This window comes from Periplaneta americana, chromosome 14 (genome assembly GCF_040183065.1).
Source record: "Periplaneta americana isolate PAMFEO1 chromosome 14, P.americana_PAMFEO1_priV1, whole genome shotgun sequence".
In the NCBI taxonomy this organism is placed as follows: Eukaryota; Metazoa; Arthropoda; class Insecta; order Blattodea; family Blattidae; genus Periplaneta; species Periplaneta americana.
Window position 1 is genome coordinate 125,004,728 of NC_091130.1, and position 20,105 is coordinate 125,024,832.

The 20,105-nt window shown below is 35.8% G+C and overlaps 1 protein-coding gene across 3 annotated transcripts in view; it reads left to right on the forward strand.

The window, feature by feature from the left end:
- The window catches only part of LOC138713714 (dipeptidase 1-like), a 1,576,476-nt gene that overhangs the window by 928,320 nt on the left and 628,051 nt on the right, over positions 1 to 20,105 (forward strand). The gene's annotated exons all lie outside the window — the stretch shown is intronic.

A 20,105-nucleotide genomic window follows, 5' to 3' on the forward strand; every position in this document is an offset into this window, starting at 1 on the left:
ACAATACTAAATACGTTATGCAATAATTACTTTCAGTTAAAACAAAATGAAATAAAATTAGAAATTATAATCGAAGGTGTAGAGAAATTGCAAGATTATTACATTAATTTGTGAATTTATACATCATTTTATGCAATATTAATGAGATAATGCACAGAATTGGCTTAATAACAAATAAAACGCCTATTATCTAGTTGGTTTGCGATAGTAAAAAAAATAAAAACAAAATTACTTATGGTTACAAACTATATACCTATCATCAAATACTGAACAATAGTAAAATCTATAATAAAAACATAGTTATTGTTGTTATTACTATTATTATGTCCCAAAGATAGACACCTTGTTTAACATAGTGCATTAGCATTTTATATCATCATTAATTTATATACAATTAACAGCTACAGTCTTGCGTGGATGTGGTGTATAAACTCTGTGAATTGTTTGTAACAACATTTTTTTCTAAGAAAATGGTAAAGGGGTGCTAGTCTCCTTGTTTCTTCGTCTATTTGCTTAGTTTTTATTTAATTGCTTTCATTTATTTTTTATTTATTTATTTGCTTATTTATTTGTTTGTTTCTGTTTGACTTTTTTATTTATTTCCTTGTCTATTTGTTTGCTGGTTTAGTCGTTTATTTTTTGCTAATTTATTTACTTTTTTATTGAAGTTGTATTTGTTTATGTATCAGTTTCTTAATTTGTCTTTTGATCTATTTATTTTTTGATTGTTTAGTTCTTTATTTATATATTTATACACTATGTGTTTACTAGGGGCAAAGGCTAATTGGGATTTTACAGTCTTTGATCGGGTCAAAAACTCTGATCGAACCGATATTTAATTCTTTTGGTGAATTTCGGTAGTCCGGAGGGCCTAATTAGTCAAATCCACTCTCCTCACCTCCACGCTGGGATCTTTTAAGATGCGAAAGAGAGAGTGGTGTGCGGAAAGCAACGGGGAACTACCGCAATAATCTTTCCCAAGAAGATCTGCAAACATGGATAAGAGGAGTGATAGTAGGAGGAAGAATAAAGTCCATGAGATATTGTTTATTGTTAGTAAAATAACATGTACAAAAATACAGTCTTAATTATTTCCTGAAGGAGTAAATGCTGATAATCTGGAGTTGTTAATAGAAGAAGAGATTACAGTAAAGGATATGCTACTGGAGTTAAATGACAGATGTGAGCAATATGGGATGAAGATAAATGCGAACAAGACTATAGCAATATGAAGAAAAGTAAACAAGGTAAACTTGCGAATTCTAAATGAGGCAGTAGTGCAAGTGGACAGCTTCAAATACTTGAGGTGTACTACAGGGACATCATTTTATTTTTACTAACATTTTTAATATTAACCTGTCTATACCTTTAGAGAACCGGAAACACCGATTGCTCCCCCCTCCAAGACTGGACTTTGATGATACTGGCGTAAAACACAAATCACTCTACTAGGTAGAGGAAGGAAGAAAAGTAGTTCATCCATTTACGTAAACTAGGAAATATCGCGATTTTGAGTTTGATAATTTTCATTAAGTTTTTCTTTAATCAAAGTACAGTACTGTATTAAGAATAAGTGTTTTTACTCACGAAGTGAGTTATCCATGCGAACGTATTCATTATGCAGTGTATATTATACTGTCTACAGCACATTAGCGTACAATATAGAGAAAGAAGTTAAATTGAATAATAATCATAATATGAATATTTAAACACAATTTTGAAAATGGTGGCCGTTCATTTCGATACAGGCTTCAGTTCTTTTGTGCATATCATCGCACTATAGACTATTGCATCTAATTCCAATTGCCAGTTTCGTCCTTCGTACTAGTAACTCATGTTGAAATAATTCTGTACCTACTCTACGTACTGTAAATTCAATCTTCACTTCTACCCGACCCGAAAATATAAAATTACTCAGACATGCTATCTACTGTCCGTCCAAGTGGTTATGCCGCAGGATTGTAGAAAGGGAGGAAATCATGTGAGAGTTAATTACTTAAGAGGCCCTTTTATTTAAGTTAGATTAAACAGCTGTATAATATTACGTAAACTTCCAATTCCTGAGAGGAATTAATGTTTTCAGGAAAGAGCTAGACAGCCCAGCTATTACAGAGGGGCGAGCAGAAGCAGGTGGGGGAAATCGGGATGCGACGTAGGCAAACGGACAGTACCTGTGCGAAAATATGATTCAGTATTGAAAGCTCTTTCGTCACTGGAAAACGCGAACATATTTCTGGAACGTACTATACTCAGTAACTCAGTACTGCTTACTATCTGCGGTCTTGGTTGTGTGTGGAGTTGGAACTTCCTTAGTAGAAGGGGTGGGAGTGAAGTACATTCAAGTACTCAGGTACAATAAAAATTGAAGTAAAAATAAAATGATGTCCCTGTATAAGCCGTAACATGAACTGCTGTAAGGAAATAAAAGAGGATAGCAATAGCAAAGGAAGCTTTTAATAGAATAAGGAGTATCTTCTCCTGACCTCTGGAAAATAGAACTAAGGAAGAGATTAGTGAAGTGTTTTGAGTGGAGTGTGGTATATGGGGCAGCAACATGGACATAATGACGAAGTAAAGAGAAGCTACTACAAGCATTTAAAATGTGAATATGGAGAAGAATGGAACGTGTGAAATGGAAACACAGAATAAGAACCGAAGCTGTGTTTGAAAGAATGGGTGAAGAAAGAATGATGCTGAAACTGATCAGGAAGAGGGACAGGAATTAGCTGGGTCACTGGCTGAAGGATGCAGTAGAAGGAATGGTGAACGGGAGAAGAGTTCGGGGCAGAAGAAGACATTAAGATAATATATGTGTCATATGCGGACACTAAGAGGAAGACAGAAAATAGGAGAGACTGGAGAAAGCTGGGTTTGCAGTGAAAGACTTCTCCTTGGGCAGAACACTATGAATGAATGAATGAATGTGTGTATTTTAATTGTGGCCTATACTTTTACTTATTTATTTATTTATTTATTTATTTATTTATTTACTTATTTACTTGCTTATTTATTTATTTACTTGCTTATTTATTTTTTATTAATTAATGAATTTATTTATTTATTTATTTATTTACTTATTTATTTATTTACTTATTTATTTATTTGTTTATTTATTCATTTATTCTGTCATTTGTTCATTTATTCGTTTATTAATTAATTAATTTATTTATTTATTTATTTATTTATTTATTTATTTATTTATTTATTTATTTATTTATTTATTTATTTATTTAAGTCATTACTATATTTTGGTTGGAATAGCTCATTCTTTACTTAGAGCAGATACCTAAATGCATAGGCCTCTAATGCTGTGTGTTTGTAAGGAATTAGATGAGGGATCGGTTTGAAGTTCACCCCCAGTACCTGCTTGCCACAAACCCTTGTAATTTAACTTTCACAGCCATGCTGTGTACTTTAATACACGAAGCTCATCTTCCAACTTATATTTTAAATTAGATTTGGTTCGTGACACAGGATCATTTCGTTTATCTTCCTTCCTGAGATTCGTCTCTACCTTCACATCTTTATTCATGTCCCAATTTTCATCCCGCCTCAAGACAGAGTTTTGTTTCATTCTCGAATCAATGATGTTATTACGAAGAAATATACCACGAGACTTATTGAAAACCTATAGGCGTTTATCACTCAATTAATTTCGTTATTCTATACCACTTCAATGTGTTCAACAACGACCTTAGGGTTTATCACGTTGTATTCACTACTCGTTAAAACTTTAGTGCGTATTGCGTGTGTTCGATTTATCATTTACTGTAAACTTCTTAAAAGTTCATTAAAACAGAGAAGTTAGACTGTAACTATACAGAAACACGGAAGGAATAGCATTATGTTTTTAAATCGTTTATACTGCTTTCTTGTATACCTATTAGGACATTCGAAGATTATTCGTTGCTGTAAATTATTACTACGCCTACTACACTTGCAGAAAAAATATTCATTTTGGTATTGTTTTTCGTAAAGCAATGTTTGCAATAACTTTTTCTGAACTATATTCAAACAGCGTATTCAGAATCTCAGCGCTGAGCAATCTGATGGCATCACGGTGTTCCGAATTTCACCGATGGAGTCACTGATGCTCCACCGGTGTCGCACCGGTGCCATCAGTTTGCAGAGGTGGTGGCAGTCTCCATCAGCCACCATCAGTGAATCTGATTGGTTCTTGTATCTCGGGAATTAGCAGACGGATGACATCGTGCACTGTTGTGTCATGGCGGTGTGTTCTGCTATAGTTCTGCTGTATTGTTTGTAATGAGCACAACGTAAAAACAATATGTTAATGGCTTATGAGCGAACATGTCAACGGACCCATTATTACTACCGGTTCAAGAAATAAATTGTTTTTGCTCTCTTTTCTTTGAACGAGATGGCAGTACGGAAATTTCGCAAAATTTTGCTAGCGTAGCACAGACAACTTGTACAGTCGCCATGACAGCCATCGATCCTTCCAGCAGTTTTGTTCCTATTTCGCTGCAGCGTGACGTCATTGTCGTCCACCGGTCCGGTGAGATTCGGAATACGCCGATATTATAGTACTTTTACGTCCTAGAGACTCATCAATTGACGGAGAAAATCCATACATTGGGAATCGTACCCGTGACTTTCCGGCTTACATTTCAAACAATTTAAAGAATTGTTTTTTTTTACTCCTGCGAGGTAGGCACATATCCTGACTACAGGAGAGATAGTGAGTGATTTCTATAGCGACGAAGCGTGGGATCAACTTTTTTATCTCTGTGTCGTAGAAGTCTGCCGCCTGGGTTCGGAACCAGTGTGTGACAACCGTCTGCACCTTTCTGTCGATCCCATAGTATGACAAATGTCTCAGTTTCAGTGGGAGTTACAGATTTTAAAGTATCAACTGTTGAAGAAATTTATTAATATAGTTTACTAACTTACTACCACAGAAATCAAATAAAACAAATCTAATCGACATGAGTATCGTACTCGAAGACAAAAGTCTACTTTCCCATTAATTGAGCCTAAATGTCATACAAGTGCTGCTATTAAACATGGGCTAGTTTCGCCCAAAGACTTTATAATAAAATTACAAACCTTTTTCCAAATTTGAAATATTTTAAAATTGAAGCTGTTAAAAAAATATTATAAATTTATCCATTTTGTGAGTTTTCTTATATCGGGAAATTTTAGTTCGTCATTGAAGTCTTTAGCGTAAATTACAAAAAAAAAATAACAATTTAGAATTTTAAAAATGGCCAAAATTGCCCTAAAAATTAAAAAAGTAATACAATATATTTAAACAACGAAAAATAACCAAAAACGACGTAAAAGGTCTTCATTTGTATAACCAGCAGCTCGTAATCAGGATTTATATTTTTACAGACATTGCGAAAGATATAAAGAAAAAAGATGACGTCATCAAAATCCGCGCCCTTGTGATTATACAGTAAAGCATCGATTATCCGAATACCGATCAACCGAAACATCGGTTAACCGAAAGCGTTGCAGTTGGCAAATTCAAATTTGCGCGCGTGCGCCATGTAGAAGTTTTGCTAAAGCTGTTTGCGAGATTTAGCGGCAAAAAAAAAAAAAAAAGTCTCAACTCTAAAGCAAAAAAAAAAAAAAAAAAAAAATTGACTGCTTTTACTAAACTGTAGGCTATCGACTATTTTGTACTTGTCAAACTAGGCTAGTCAGTTCTCTGTGTTATTTGTAAGACATGTGATACAAAATATATACTGTATGTACAATTTCGTGTTTAATATCAGTGTTTCTTTGTTTCATACTGCTCCTATGACACCGGTACAATTTGTTTTCGTAAATGATGGGTTATCCGAAAAATCAGTTATCCGAACACCCCCCATTCCCAATTGTTGTTTATTGTTAGTAAAATAACATGTACAAAAATACAATCTTAGTTCTTCCCTGAAGGAGTAAAAACTCGTGCTCAGGGAGTTATCTAAACTCAAAGATAAACACAAACAAAGATAATTATTTGATACAAACTGGGTCAAGAAAAAAAAATTACAGGAATAAATTAACTTTAAAAATACAATTTCAATTTTAACAATTTAAATCATACAGATACATATACATATTAAATCAATATATATTCTTTAAAAAGTAAATTCCTAACGCTATTTTTTAAATTTCTGATACTAAAATTTTCCAAATTTAGGTATTTATCAATTACTTTATTGTATAACCTTGGACCAAAGTAGGTACCATGGCTCAGAGCTGTGCTTGTGAAACACTTTGGTTCCTCAGTCGTATAAAATCGGATCTTTTAGTTCCATATTTATGATGATACAATTTGAATTTATTACGATTTTTATGTATGAAGATTAATAAGGCAATACAATAAATCTGTTTAATTTTCGAAACATTAAAATCAGTGAACAAAAGCTCCGATGAATAATCAATTGGTTTATTAAGGCATATTCTAATTATTCTTTTCTGAATAAGTATTAGTGGAGTGAGATTAGAAATTCTTGCATGTCCCCACCCTAAAATTCCATACTGGAGAATGGATTGAAACAAAGCTAAATAAATAAGACGTAAAATATTAATTGGTAAATATTACCCAAGTATAACAAATATATAAATTGTTTTACGTAATCTATTGCATAAATATGTAATATGTTTCGGAATATGTATGATAAGAACTTTCTTGTGTTAAATTTTAACGTACCTTGTTAACATGTTTCGACCTATTTTGGACTATCTTGAAACATGTTAACAAGGTACGTTAAAAATTTAACACATGAAAGTTTTTATCATACACATTCCGAAGTGATACAGTGTTAAAAGTCGTGTAACCAAGATGTGTAATATGTTTATTCCATCGTAAGTGTTGGACGATTGTAATGTTTTGGATAATTGATGCTCTACTGCAGCCGTGGCGAAAATGTAACTCACGAGCATATTGTGGCTCGCAATGATAGCTGTGCAAGTCTCTTGTTCCCCAACCCCCACCCTCTCACTCACTGGAGTCAAACTCAGTTCCATTTGTATTTGTCTCTGACCTGAGAGTGGCGTATCGTCGCAATGTCTCTCTCGAAACCATGTACCTCTACAAAAACGAAAGTTTCAAGTAGGATGGGAGGACGCATTTTTTTGCTGCCAATATTTATTTATTTATTTATTTATTTATTTATTTATTTATTTATTTATCTGTTTATTATTTTGCTAATAATTATAACATAACATATAATATATATAGAAAAAACTTCAGCTCGCACCTGAAAGAGGAAAACTCGTGCTCGTGATGAGAATATTAAATGTATGATTTGTTCACAAATATTACGAGGAAAATGGTTGTATAACATAAAACAGCATTATACTACATGTTACTTATTATTATTATTATTATTATTATTATTATTATTATCTTTGTACGTCGATCCTTTTTCAGCAAATGCACGAATAGTGCGGTTAGATCTTCAATTTAAACTCACAGATTTACAATGTGATGTTAAATGAAAGCTAAATGTAAGGACTTGACAAATATTGAACTTTTCAAATCTTTGCCAAAAAATAAATATCCGAAGCTTCGTTCTTTCGCTTGCTCTGTTGAAGCCATGTTTGCTACAACTTACGTTTGTGAAAAATTATTTTCAACAATGAAAATAGTAAAAACCAAATTTAGATCACGACTGACAGACAAATACCTTCGTGAACAACTACGAGACCGGCAGTAAGTGACATAATTCCTGATTTTTTAAACTCTGTCGCAGAGACATTCTGAATACAGTTAGCTTTAGGTTGTGATAATGTGTCCTATGTTTTCTTGTTCATTTCTTTCTTCGTTACACGTACTAAACATTAGTTTGTAACCTTGTACTGTATAAAATCATATGTAAGTGCTTGACGTAAGGAAAATGTAATCCGTTAATAGACAGTTGCTTCACATCCCCTTCGGATGTCCGCCTCCCTCTATATTTGCTATGCACGTTGCAGATTACACAGTGGCTCGGCGCACGATGACATTTTCGCCACGGCTGCTCTACTGTAATACTGACGATAGCAATAAAATAATGTCCAAAGTGAGTATTATTAATGTAATGTATTGTTTATAGGAGGAAATATCGGAGGTGTAATTGGTAGTTTTGAAACATGACCGCATTTAACACTTTTTCAAGTGGGATGAACTTAGCTACGACTAAAATTCTCTCAAGATTCAGGACTCATTTCTTTCTTGAGGCTTTACTTGAGTTGGCTTTAAGTATTCCGGGAAATATGACCGCATACACATTGTAAGCTTTAACGTCTAAGCTTCCTTCCCCACACACTTTCCTCCCGACAACATAAAGAATAGCTTCTTAAGCATTTCTACAAGGAAAAGAAAACGTCTGCGACAGTGCAAAATAAAAGCGTCGCATTACTTGAATAAAACTAGAAAATATTTTCGTTACTTTAGGTAAAATATATAACAATGTGAAACGAACTAGTAGTTAATACATTTCTTGATCTCGTTTCATATTTGTGTTCTTATGATTGATTGTGAATTTTTCACTCCGAGATATTACTTCCATATCTGAGTGTCTTAATCCAGCGTATCTGTGGTCCTCGAGTTCTGTCCTTATGGCCCTTCAAAATACAGAAAAAATAAAGTTCAAACGAATTACTTATCACACTATAGCAGAAAATCTCAGAATTTGGAAATTACACATGGCAATCGCCTTTCACTTTTTCTACTAATATGTTCTGAAATTTCTTATGCTACCTGTCTACCCACTTCCCACTCTTCTCAGCAACAAAAGAAGGATTTAAAGCACTATGAACGTGGCGTTCCTCGCCATCTTTCCCCTGCATATCTGGTGCCGAGACTGTAACCCAGCCAGGGACCACCCGAATTCATGACTTTTAAAATAGTTTTGCCGACACCCATGAAATGGGCACGTACTGTACGTCGTACACCAATAATAGAACGTGCCAAATTGCATCTTTGCTTGTTGAAAATCGGGCATGTTTCTGTATTAATATTCTATTTGTTTTTCCAGATTACAATATAAAAAAATTTACTCTCCGCCTATTTTAAAATCCGACAGGTTTACTTTTTACACTTGCGTGTTTCGTCTCTAAGTGCCGTTTCAATTTCAAGGGTTTCATACACTTGTTTGAAAGCACTTCATAACAAACAACACACCGAGGTTTTGGTTCACTCTCATTGCCACACCAAGTAAATCCAAGTTCCAAATATCTCTTGTCATATTTACGAAATTATTTTTTCTTTGAATAGCTACTAGTACGACTAGATATTTCTTTAATGGCACTATAAGTAATATGTTTCTTCACACACAGCTTCTGAACTATTAGCACTGCCTAAATCAGGGTTGTCGAACAGCGCTCTCGAGCTGTGAAATGAAGAGCCTTCACTCCTCCCTTAATGTGCAACGGTTGGACACAGATAGCAGGCAGACCGGGCGAATGATCGTAAACAAAAGCGAAACCACTAATGCGGCGGCTGGTAGTTCGATAACTTTTATACACCTTACCAATTGATTAGGAACTCATTTTAGATTTGCGCTTGATAAACTCTGATGAACACAGAATGTAGGTCTACATAAGGATGAATGTTAATGATGATGATGATGATAGTAATAATAATAATAATAACAACAATAATAATAATAATAATAATAATAATAATAATAATAATAATAATATCATTTTATCTATTTGGTCATTCCATAACTGTTCGTTAGTGACGGAAATAAATCATAATAATAATAATGTTGTTAATATCATATTTTAAATATAAACTTTGTGTGTATGTGTTGTAGCAGAGAAATTTCTAGTTCAGAAACGTAAATTGTTTTGATATATAAAATTAATTACTTTTAGCACGACTTGAAAATTGTTCATAGTTTTTGTTATAGATTCAAAAATATCTTCTCCTCGAGTTCGATCCTTTAGTGAAATAGATCTCCATGAACATTGAAATCTGAATCGACACTCCTTATGAATATAGCTAGCTACGTCGTATGTTTTTGGTCGGTACTTTCATCAAGAGCTAGTACGCAACAAATAAAAGTTTTCATTCTTGCTATCAGTTGTCCCTCCAAGTTATCTCCCATTTCTGATATGCGCTCTGCAATAATATTACGAGACAAACGTATAGATTTAAAATCATTAACATGTTCCGGACATATCTCTTTTGCAACAGCTATGAGACAATCTTTCACAAATTCCCCGTCAGTGAATACTGTAGCTTTGAAGCCGTTGCAATAATTTCACAAATTTTGTAGCTAACGCGAATCAACTTTGTTCTAATAACATCCGATGATGATGATGATGATGATGATGATGATGAAGGTTTTCTGAATTGAATTTTGATTTTAATTCCTCTACAGCCTTTTCACGAGCGGAACCGGATAACTTTTCTGGTCCATAAGCTTCAGCATGTGTTGAATTAAAATACCTTTTAATATTATGATAGCTTAAGTATGCAAATTCCTTTCTACATATTAAGCATTGCGCCTTTCCGTCCTTTAAGATAAAGAAATATCTATCTATCCATTCACTTACCATTGAATCGTGCATATCCATACCAGCCGCCAGAGTTTCTAAGCACACTGCGTACAGAACACTGCTACAGCGAGCTCAGGTTGACCGTACTGATTGTCGTTTCTGCTCAGCTATGGTAAGAAACAGCATTAATCGCTTCACAGCTTGAGAGCGCTGTTCGACATCCCTGGCCTAAATGAAGCGTATCATCATGTTCCTTTCTTTACAAAGATTCGGATCAAAGCCAGTTATTTATAATGGGCACTATTTAACAGAGACATGGACAACTACTAGCGTGTACCATACAAGTAGGATTTCAAACAACTAACTGCTTACATGCAAGCGATGAATCAACAATGTACAGAATTTGTTATAAGCAAAGCTCGGAACTTGGGGACTTGTGTCGTGTGCATGAGTAAGGTTACAGGTACAACGTACACAAAGCTCACGCTGCAAGTGCTCAGGGACAGTCGTGTGTACTAAGAAAGTGGCCACAACTAATGACAGGAAGACGGACGAAGAAACTGTTATGTCGAAGCCAATGACATTCAGAGAATTAAAAGTAAACGGTCTGTTTGAGGAAATAGAAAATACGTGTTATTTCGAATGGGTATTATAGAAGTTTGAAAATACATTTTGTTTTAAATTTAAGATTTAAGAGAATTCGGAGGAGATACATTATTTTTTTTCGAATAGAGAGTTTATATTTTGTAAGTTGTGCCACACACAAACTAGAGGCTGGAAACGGAATTCATTGAAAGGCATTGCAGTCCCTCAAATTGTAGAAAAATCTGTCCATAGCCATGGATCGAAAAGTAGAGGGGCTTGCCCTAGTAGTGACACACTAATTGAAAACTATTTTCGAGAAAAATTTTGGATATACTTATCTTTCTCAGATACGAGATCAGCTAGCAACTGCTGAAAATCGAACAGAAAACAGTAACAGTGAAAAAATTCAGTATTTTAAGTCTACTACCGAAAAATCTTCGAATGTAGGTGGTCATACACTGTAATAAAATGTACACAGCAGAACAGTAAATTTGATATATTTCTCATGTTTATTTTTATTATAATATATATATATATATATATATATATATATATATATATGAAATTACGTGTTTCAACCTACCATAATATCATCAATATGTTGTCGGAGCCAGAAACCACTTTTGTAGCAGACCTGACAGTACCTCCGTGCTGGAAGCGGGAGTTGTTGACATTGAAGTCCGGTCGCTTAGCCACGTGCAAAGACACAAGTCCCCAAGTTCCGAGCTTTGGTTATAAGTTACTTGTGATTGGCAACAAAATATAATTACAAAAGTATTATATTTAATTAATTAATTCTATTTTAACATTATATGTTAAAATTAAATATGTTACAAAAATGATAAATTTGCTTTCGAAGGGAACAAGAGTAAGGTGGTCCGGGGAACTGTTCTGACTTAAAAAAGTGGTCCCCACTTCAAGAAAGTTTGAGAAACGCTGTCTTAAGGTATTCTCTCTTCTTTCTGAGTATTTTGTACTTACAACGAATCTTCTTGTATTTTATTTGAAACTGCAGTGTGATGAAAACAACGGGTAAGGTGCAGCTTTAATGTCACGCTCAAACCTAGACCAGGGTTTAATATCCTGTCTTCGAAACAGATGTCTGTCCATTATCAATGCAGCAATCTGTGTTGTCTTAGTTGAAAGCCAAGCATCCTATCGACTGTTGACACCACGTCATCTTGTTCCTCTTCAGTGCCAAGCAGTGATAGTTTATAAACGTCCTACCTGCGACTAGAGTCCGGATTTTTAAATTGCATCGTATTGTGAAATATGTACATAAATATGGACGAAAGTGTTAGAAATTTGTGACTTAGGGCCGTATTCATAGACATTTTTAGCGCGGGTTTCCGGTAGATGATCAGCGTTTTTCGTATTCATAAACAAGTGTTAGCGATAGGATATGGTTTGAATTCTGTACAAGTAACCAGTCGATAGCCGGGGCTAGCTTAGTACGCTCGTAGTGCATGCTGCGAAATGTCTATGAATAGCACCTTAGATATCTAGCATGGAAAATTATATCAATTATAATTTTTACGGTACATTTACCATATAATCGTAGCATGGATATTTCTGTTTAAATTAAATGTAGACACCAGTAATGAAATTTAGAGCGTATTCCGAATTCCACCGATGACGTCATTGAGGCTCCACCGGTGTCGCACCGGTGCCATCAACTTGCAGAGGTGGTGGCAGTCTCCATCAGCCGCCATCAGTGAATCTGATTGGTTCTTGTATAAGGTGGGAATTAGCAGACGAATAACATCGTGTACTGTTGTGTCATGGCGGTGTGTTCTGCTTTAGTTCTGCTGTATTGTTTGTAATGAGCACAACGTAAAAACAATATGTTAATGGCTTATGAGCGAACATGTCAACGGACCAGTTATTACTACCGGTTCATGAAATAAATTGTTTATGCTATCTTTTCTTTGAACGAGATGGGAGTACGAAAATTTCGCAAAATTTTGCTAGCGTAGCACAGACATCAACTTGTACAGTCGCCATGATAGCCATCGATCCTTCCAGCAGTTTTGTTCCTTATTTCGCTGCAACGTGACGTCATTGATGCCACCGGTGAGATTCAGAATACACTGTTAGATACCAGTAATGGATTATTATTATTGGGTTATTTTACGACGCTGTATCAACATCTAGGTTATTTAGCGTCTGAATGAAATGAAGGTGATAATGCCGGTGAAATGAGTCCGGAGTCCAGTACCGAAAGTTACCCAGAATTTGCTCGTATTGGATTGAGGGAAAACCCCGAAAAAACCTCAACCAGGTAACTTGCCCCGACCGGGATTCGAACCCGGGCCACCTGGTTTCGCGGCCAGATGCTCTGACCGTTACTCCACAGGTGTGGACTCCAGTAATGGATAAAATATTGTATAGCACACAAGTGATAAGAAAAAAGACAACTGACTGAATGATTATATTAATTTATTGTTTATTTACATTACATCAATACATTTCAGCAGTTTAAATGAATGGTTAAAAATTTCCACTTCCGGCTTCAATCCAGTTTTCAGCTCTGTTAACAACAGTAGGCATAAGGACAGCACTATTCATAATGCGAGCGACAAATTTGTCCCTCGTGTTTACTGTGTTTTTGTACACTTCGGCTTTAATCCATTCCAACAGAAACAAACTTGAGAGGAGTAAAGTCTGGGGAACTTGGTGGCCAATGTACGTGACCACATCGGTTGGTCCACCGTTCAGGGAATGTGGAATTTAGATTTTGTATGCTGAATACTTGTCACCTGTTTCAAACTTGCGCGTTTATCGGCTTTGTACACAGAAGCTACAAACAGCTGTTTCTCTACATCCACTATTAACAGTGCAGTGCAACTATACTAGTGTGCATAGTGTAAATAATTTAAACTATAAATATTGGTGTAGCTATTAAAGTGCTCCACGTTTTGTCCTACCCCATTTTACGAAATAAGAGTCGCGTAAGCCATCAGTCAAATACTTCGCTTGCTAAATGCACGCACATCGTCTACTTATAAACTCCAATAATACTTAGGCCCAGTTTCTTCAATCTTTGTTAAATTATAACAGTGTGTTATTCCATTTTAATTGTAAACTTAACAGTTGAAGCATTTCTTCAACTACTGTTAGTACTAACAGGCTGTTAAAACATATGTTAATTTAACTGCCCAATTTCATACAGTTAAATGATTTAACCCTCTGTTAGCATAGTAGTATTCAATATGGCTGGTGCGTTAGATGCTGAACTTTTATATCTGGATTATTTAGAGAATGACATCCATGAATACATAAACAGAGCGGATGATTTCTGTGATTTGACAGACCAGAAGTTCATACAAAGGTGCCAAGCCTCACTTTTCGCTTTCAACTTAGATCCGTTTGTTTGTTTATTCTCATTAATTGGTTTATACTTCGAAATAATTTCCAGCACAAGGCTACTTTCGAACGAAGAGAAATTAGTCCCACGATTTCTTTTTGTTCCAGTGTTTTCCATTTCATAACAGCAATACCAATACGCCGCTCCACGCTATTGTGATACAGACGAGGAAAGAAGCAGAAATCAAACCTGAGAGAATAGAAAGACTTCTATCCTCTCTGAATCAAACAATGGAAACAAGCGAGAATCGCAGTTGTCAGAGTTCAGAAAATATAAGTGAGCCTATACTTGGTTGTAGGTTATGGTTAAACTCTAGAATCTCTGGTCCTAACAGAGAGTTAACAAACAGAATGTTAAAATGTGAAATGTAAAGTTGAAGAAACGCAATATTTTTAACAGCAATTCATACTTTTAACTTACAGTTAATTAACGCTATGTTAGGTGTATTTTAATAAAGGTTGCAGAAACCGGGCCTTAATCTTGTAGCGTCCTGGGAAAAACAAAGTACGGTTCTTAGTGGTAACTCACCTGAGAGTTCCGTGATAGAGAAAATAGTAAACAAATGTTGATCATTATCTCGATCATCAATAAATTTGAGGTCTATTTCTAAACACGACGAGGTCCTTTTTCATGCTGTCGGTTTGGAAATATTTTTGAAATTGTTACATTTGTCTTCAGAATGTTTAATTCGTAAAGATCTTGCTACTTACTTTTCAGTTATGCTTCAAAATGTTTTATTTATGATATGTAAATGTGAGGAAGACTTGTGGACATCAGGAAGCGAATTGAATGTATAACGCAAATCTGAAATCCCACTGTTGTCTTCCATCCCTTTCATGTTTGATCGGTGTCATTACCGCTGACGTATTCCTTTGTTGAACGAGCACAGTTTATTGACCTGAATGAAACAATTGAAGCTGCTAAACACGTGTAATAAGCTTCATATGCGCATCATTATGAGTGATTGCACAAGCGTGGAATTTTCCCCTCTACTCTAGACGTCTTGTAATTAATTCAGTGTTTACGCACTCCGTATTAGTATAATTTTCACAGATTAATGGATATAGTACTTGTTTAACAGGAAGGGGCATGCTTTCGATTAAACTACCGTCATATGGAAATTATTAATGGCCACAAGTACTGTTTATCACGTAACATAGCCGGTTAAACAAGAGTATAGGGCACACTTTATCTCGTTAGTTATGGAAATATACACGCTATTTGCTCATATGTTTAATCACTGAATTTACGTGTTGTAAATGAAACGCCAATAGCTTTACACGTCGGGAGCCCATAGCCAAATCCCTGGATGCGCAAGTAGAGATTGTAATGTATTATGGAAACTGTTACGGGAGATTTTCTGAATATAGTCCAGTTTCTTCCACCATAGTTCTAAGGATTAGTCACCACCTCTTATCATCAGTGCCACACGAGTATTTGTCATTCTGATCAGTAGCATTTGAAATCATGATTAAATAAAATTCTACTAATGCTACTACTACCACCACTACTTCTGATGCTGTTGCTCCTATTTCTACTACTGCAACTACCACTATTACCAGAACTGCTATTACTATAGAGGATCGTACTGACAAGGGAAGGGTTTCGGCTCGAATTCGTATCCAAAATTTATATACAGGCCCATTTTTACATCTCTGTAAAACTCCCAAAAGCATTCGTTTGTGTAATGCGTGGTTGGTCTGTTAGAGCACTGTACTAGTTCAGGGTTGGGGAGAGTACTGCACAAGTTAAGGGGATGGGACACCTTACCCGTAAGCCTAGCCTAGCATAGAAGCTAGTGCGAGTGGTAAAATGTCTAAAGCCCATTTAAGAACATTTTTTCCAACGTTCTGTCTGAAAATATTGCAGCTAATCAAAAGTATATACTGTTGTGTGAGTCATTTAATGCGCACAAGGACACAACCTTAATAAATGAATCATTACAAGGCTAGGACATAGAATGTATGATCATTCCACCTAAAAAAAATTCAATATTTCCAGCCTCTGAATATCTATTTCCTTAGACAATACAAAATATATGCTCGGAGGATAACACATTACATAAGGACTCTTGCTGAGAATCCAGAACTTAACTTGGGAAATGGAGTGTTTATAATGAAAATGCACTCTGTTTTTCATAACCAGTTGTCTGCTCCTGTATACGCCCTATGCTTCAATATTCCTGGCAGTCATCTGGTTACGTGAATCCCGAACAAGTTTATGACTTCAAAAATGTAATTCAGGTGGCATTTGATTTTTCAGCACTGGAGTGTGATTCAGAAGATTGTTCAGGTGTTGCTTCTGTGTGTTGTGCTTATTGCTCTGCTCCATGCTGTTTCATGCATTTTATAGAGAATCCTCATGTACATTTTTAAAGAAGTGTATTGACCAATAACAACCAAACGGACAGTTACACAAATTAATGCTTTTACGGTCTTCATCACCATTGTGAGATAAGCAAATTTTTAACCAAAAATTCCTGTTCGAGTCGAAACCCTTCCCTTGTGAGAGTCATGAGTAGGGAAAGGGATTTGGAGTATTATAAAGAATGGTGAAACGTAGTATAGATATTCGTAGATCAGTGACTGTCAAGCGAGCTGCGTCACAGAGCATGGACGAGTACAGTTCACTTCATACAAACTTACACGCAACGTGCTGTAAACGTATTTCAGAATAAACATATGGAATAGTTTAATGACATATAGTGACCTACATACATAATCTGTATTTCACTTTGAACTACATGTGTTTTTCTTGGCAACACACAAAACACCAATAAACAACATTACAAATATACATAATTAAATATCAATCTCTGCGTCCTCGCGTGTCAGGAAAATATTGATGGCTGATAGTTGTCTTCTGTATGGAACTCGACTCTGAATATGTGTGTTTTTCTGTTAGGAGAGTGCTAAATTGAAACCTTTATTTACAATATCATGAAATATGATAATATGTACACAACGTACACTACAGTATTTAGAATATATATATATATATATATATATATATATATATATATAAACAAACAAATGACTGTGTAGATGCCAATACTAGCTTTTACTACTCCAAATTCCGTTCCGTAGTCATGAGAAACACATTTCTATAATTGCAATTTCAACAATGTAACAAAAACGATTATATTGTCGTTGCGCAGACCTCGCATCTCGCAGTTATATAAACCACTCACTATCTTTCGTGTAGTCCGGATTTGTGCGAGGCGGGCCTCGCATCTCGCACGTCGCATGCAGTCGGTTAAAAAAAAAACAAGGCTTAAACAAGCTCCTTTACAACGTCGCTTAGCAAGACAACTTCTCACTGTCCATCTCTTGTTGCGGTGTATCACTTTTCGTGTCTTCACAAAAGTAATCTGCTGCTAGTTTAACAAATACAGAAGCTGACAAAGCCACGTATCTGTCCATCATGCGGATGCAACAGTTTATTTTGAGTAGTGCTACATGGCGAACTTCAATCATTCCGGATATGTTGTGTTGGCCATATAATTTCATGATAAACTAACTTTAAAATATCCCAACTTGTCGACCCCAACAATTGTAACGAAAACTGCTGGCCCAATAGCTTTATTTCCCGCTCGGAACAAACTAAAAAATTCATTTCCTTTAATCGGAATTCATTCTGTGATGTTTAAGTCCAGAGGAAATTGCAGTTAACAATATACCAACGAAAATGTTGATAAATTTCACTTGGAAGTGCTGCACCATTTGGACATGAGTTTGGTTTATCCAGTGTGAAGATACCATTGCTTAGCAGTTTCGATATTACTACGACATTCCGTCCACTATAACAGGCTCCGAATTTTAAACACATTTACAAACTTTTCTTTCAGTCAGTTATCTAACGACGATATCTCAGTCAACTAGGTTATCTAGTATCGATAGAATTCTTGATAGTGAGCTGGCAATTGGCGAGATGATGGCCAGAGTTTACCACGTGATTACATAATATTTGTTTTACAGCTATGGAAAACTTAGGAGAAACCCTAACCAGATAATAATAAGCAAGAAAATCCGGAATAGAACACAAGTGCATCTATGTATCAGTGCGCTATACCACCTGAGCTATGCCAGTGCCCTTTACAACCTCATTCTTCTGGAAAGATATTTGGCAAAATTAGATTTAATCTCCTGTGAATAATCGGCTAAAGATACCTCGAGAAGAATAAAGAAGTGCATACAGCATTTGTGGACATAGAAAAGGCACTTGGCAAAGTGGATTGGAATAAACGGATGGGGATCCTGAAGAACATTAGTGTGGATCAGAAAGAGGGAAGGCTATTATGTAACCTTTCATATGAAACGGGTCAAAGTCAGGATTGGAGAAGAAATGTCAGAAGGAAGTAAAATACGGAGAGAAGTACGACAAGGATGCCTTTTATCACCCACTACGTTCCACATCTATTTGGAGGATTTAGTGAAGGTCTGTTTTCAGAACATGGGAGGGATGATAGAAGGAGAAAGAAAGATAAAGTGCGTAATATTTGCTGATTATATGGCACTGGTAGCAGAAGAGAAAACGTTAGCCTACTATGAGATATGAGCCGTTCAGAGCAGAAGTGGTGTAAGTCAAAAATGGGTAATGAGAGTTAAAGTAAACATTCTGTAAAATACAGCGTAAAGTAGCAATTAATATTCAGTTCAATTAAACTATTAGTAGTCAGTGGATAGCACGAAGGACATATTAATTGCTACTTTGCGCTGTATTTTACAGAATTTTTACTTTAAACCTCATTACCCAATTTTGACTTACACCACTTCTGCTCTGAACGGCTCATGTGCTACTAGAGCTAAATGACAGCTGTGAGCAGTATGGGATGTGAAGATAATTGAAGAGTCCACTGCAAGAATGATGGATGTCATTTGGAATACATTTTTCAGGAGAAGCAATTGAAAGTTTGGAATGCTTAGCGCTCAAAGCTTAACTGTGATTTTCCGATCATTACTGGACAATGACTATCAGTGTTAATGCCATATAACTCTCTATGTACATTCTACATGTCTTTTATTTTTTTATTTCATTGGGTTATTTTACGACGCTCTATCAACATCTAGGTTATTTAGCGTCTGAATGATAAGAAGGTGATAATGCCGGTGAAATGAGTCCGGGGCCAAGCACCGAAAGTTACCCAGCATTTGCTCGTATTGGGTTGAGGGAAAACCCCGGAAAAAACCTCAACCAGGTAACTTGCCCCGACCGGGATTCGAATCCGGGCCACCTGGTTCCGCGGCCAGACGCGTTGACCGTTACTCCACAGGTGTGGACTTCTACATGTCTTAAGCTATGTATTGACAGTCTTGGTTCATTTTCGACAAGAAAGTGACATCCATCATCTTGCAGTGGACTCTTCAATTGCAAACAAGACGAAGACTATGGTAATGGGAAGAAAAATAAAAAAGATAAACATGCGAATTCTAAATGAGGCAGTAGAGCAAGTGGAGAGTTTAAAATATTTGGAGTGTACTAGTGTCAACGAAAAATGGAGAGGAAGATGCTGAACATCACACTCGGACACAGACTACGTTACGAAGACATAAGGAGACAAACACACCTCAAAGACGCAGCAGAAACGGCCGACAAGCTGAAGAAGAAATGGGCAGGACACGTGATGCGACTCAACGAGAACCGGTGGACATACATACTTACGACATGGGACCCAAGGATTGGGAAACGGAACTCTGGAAGACAG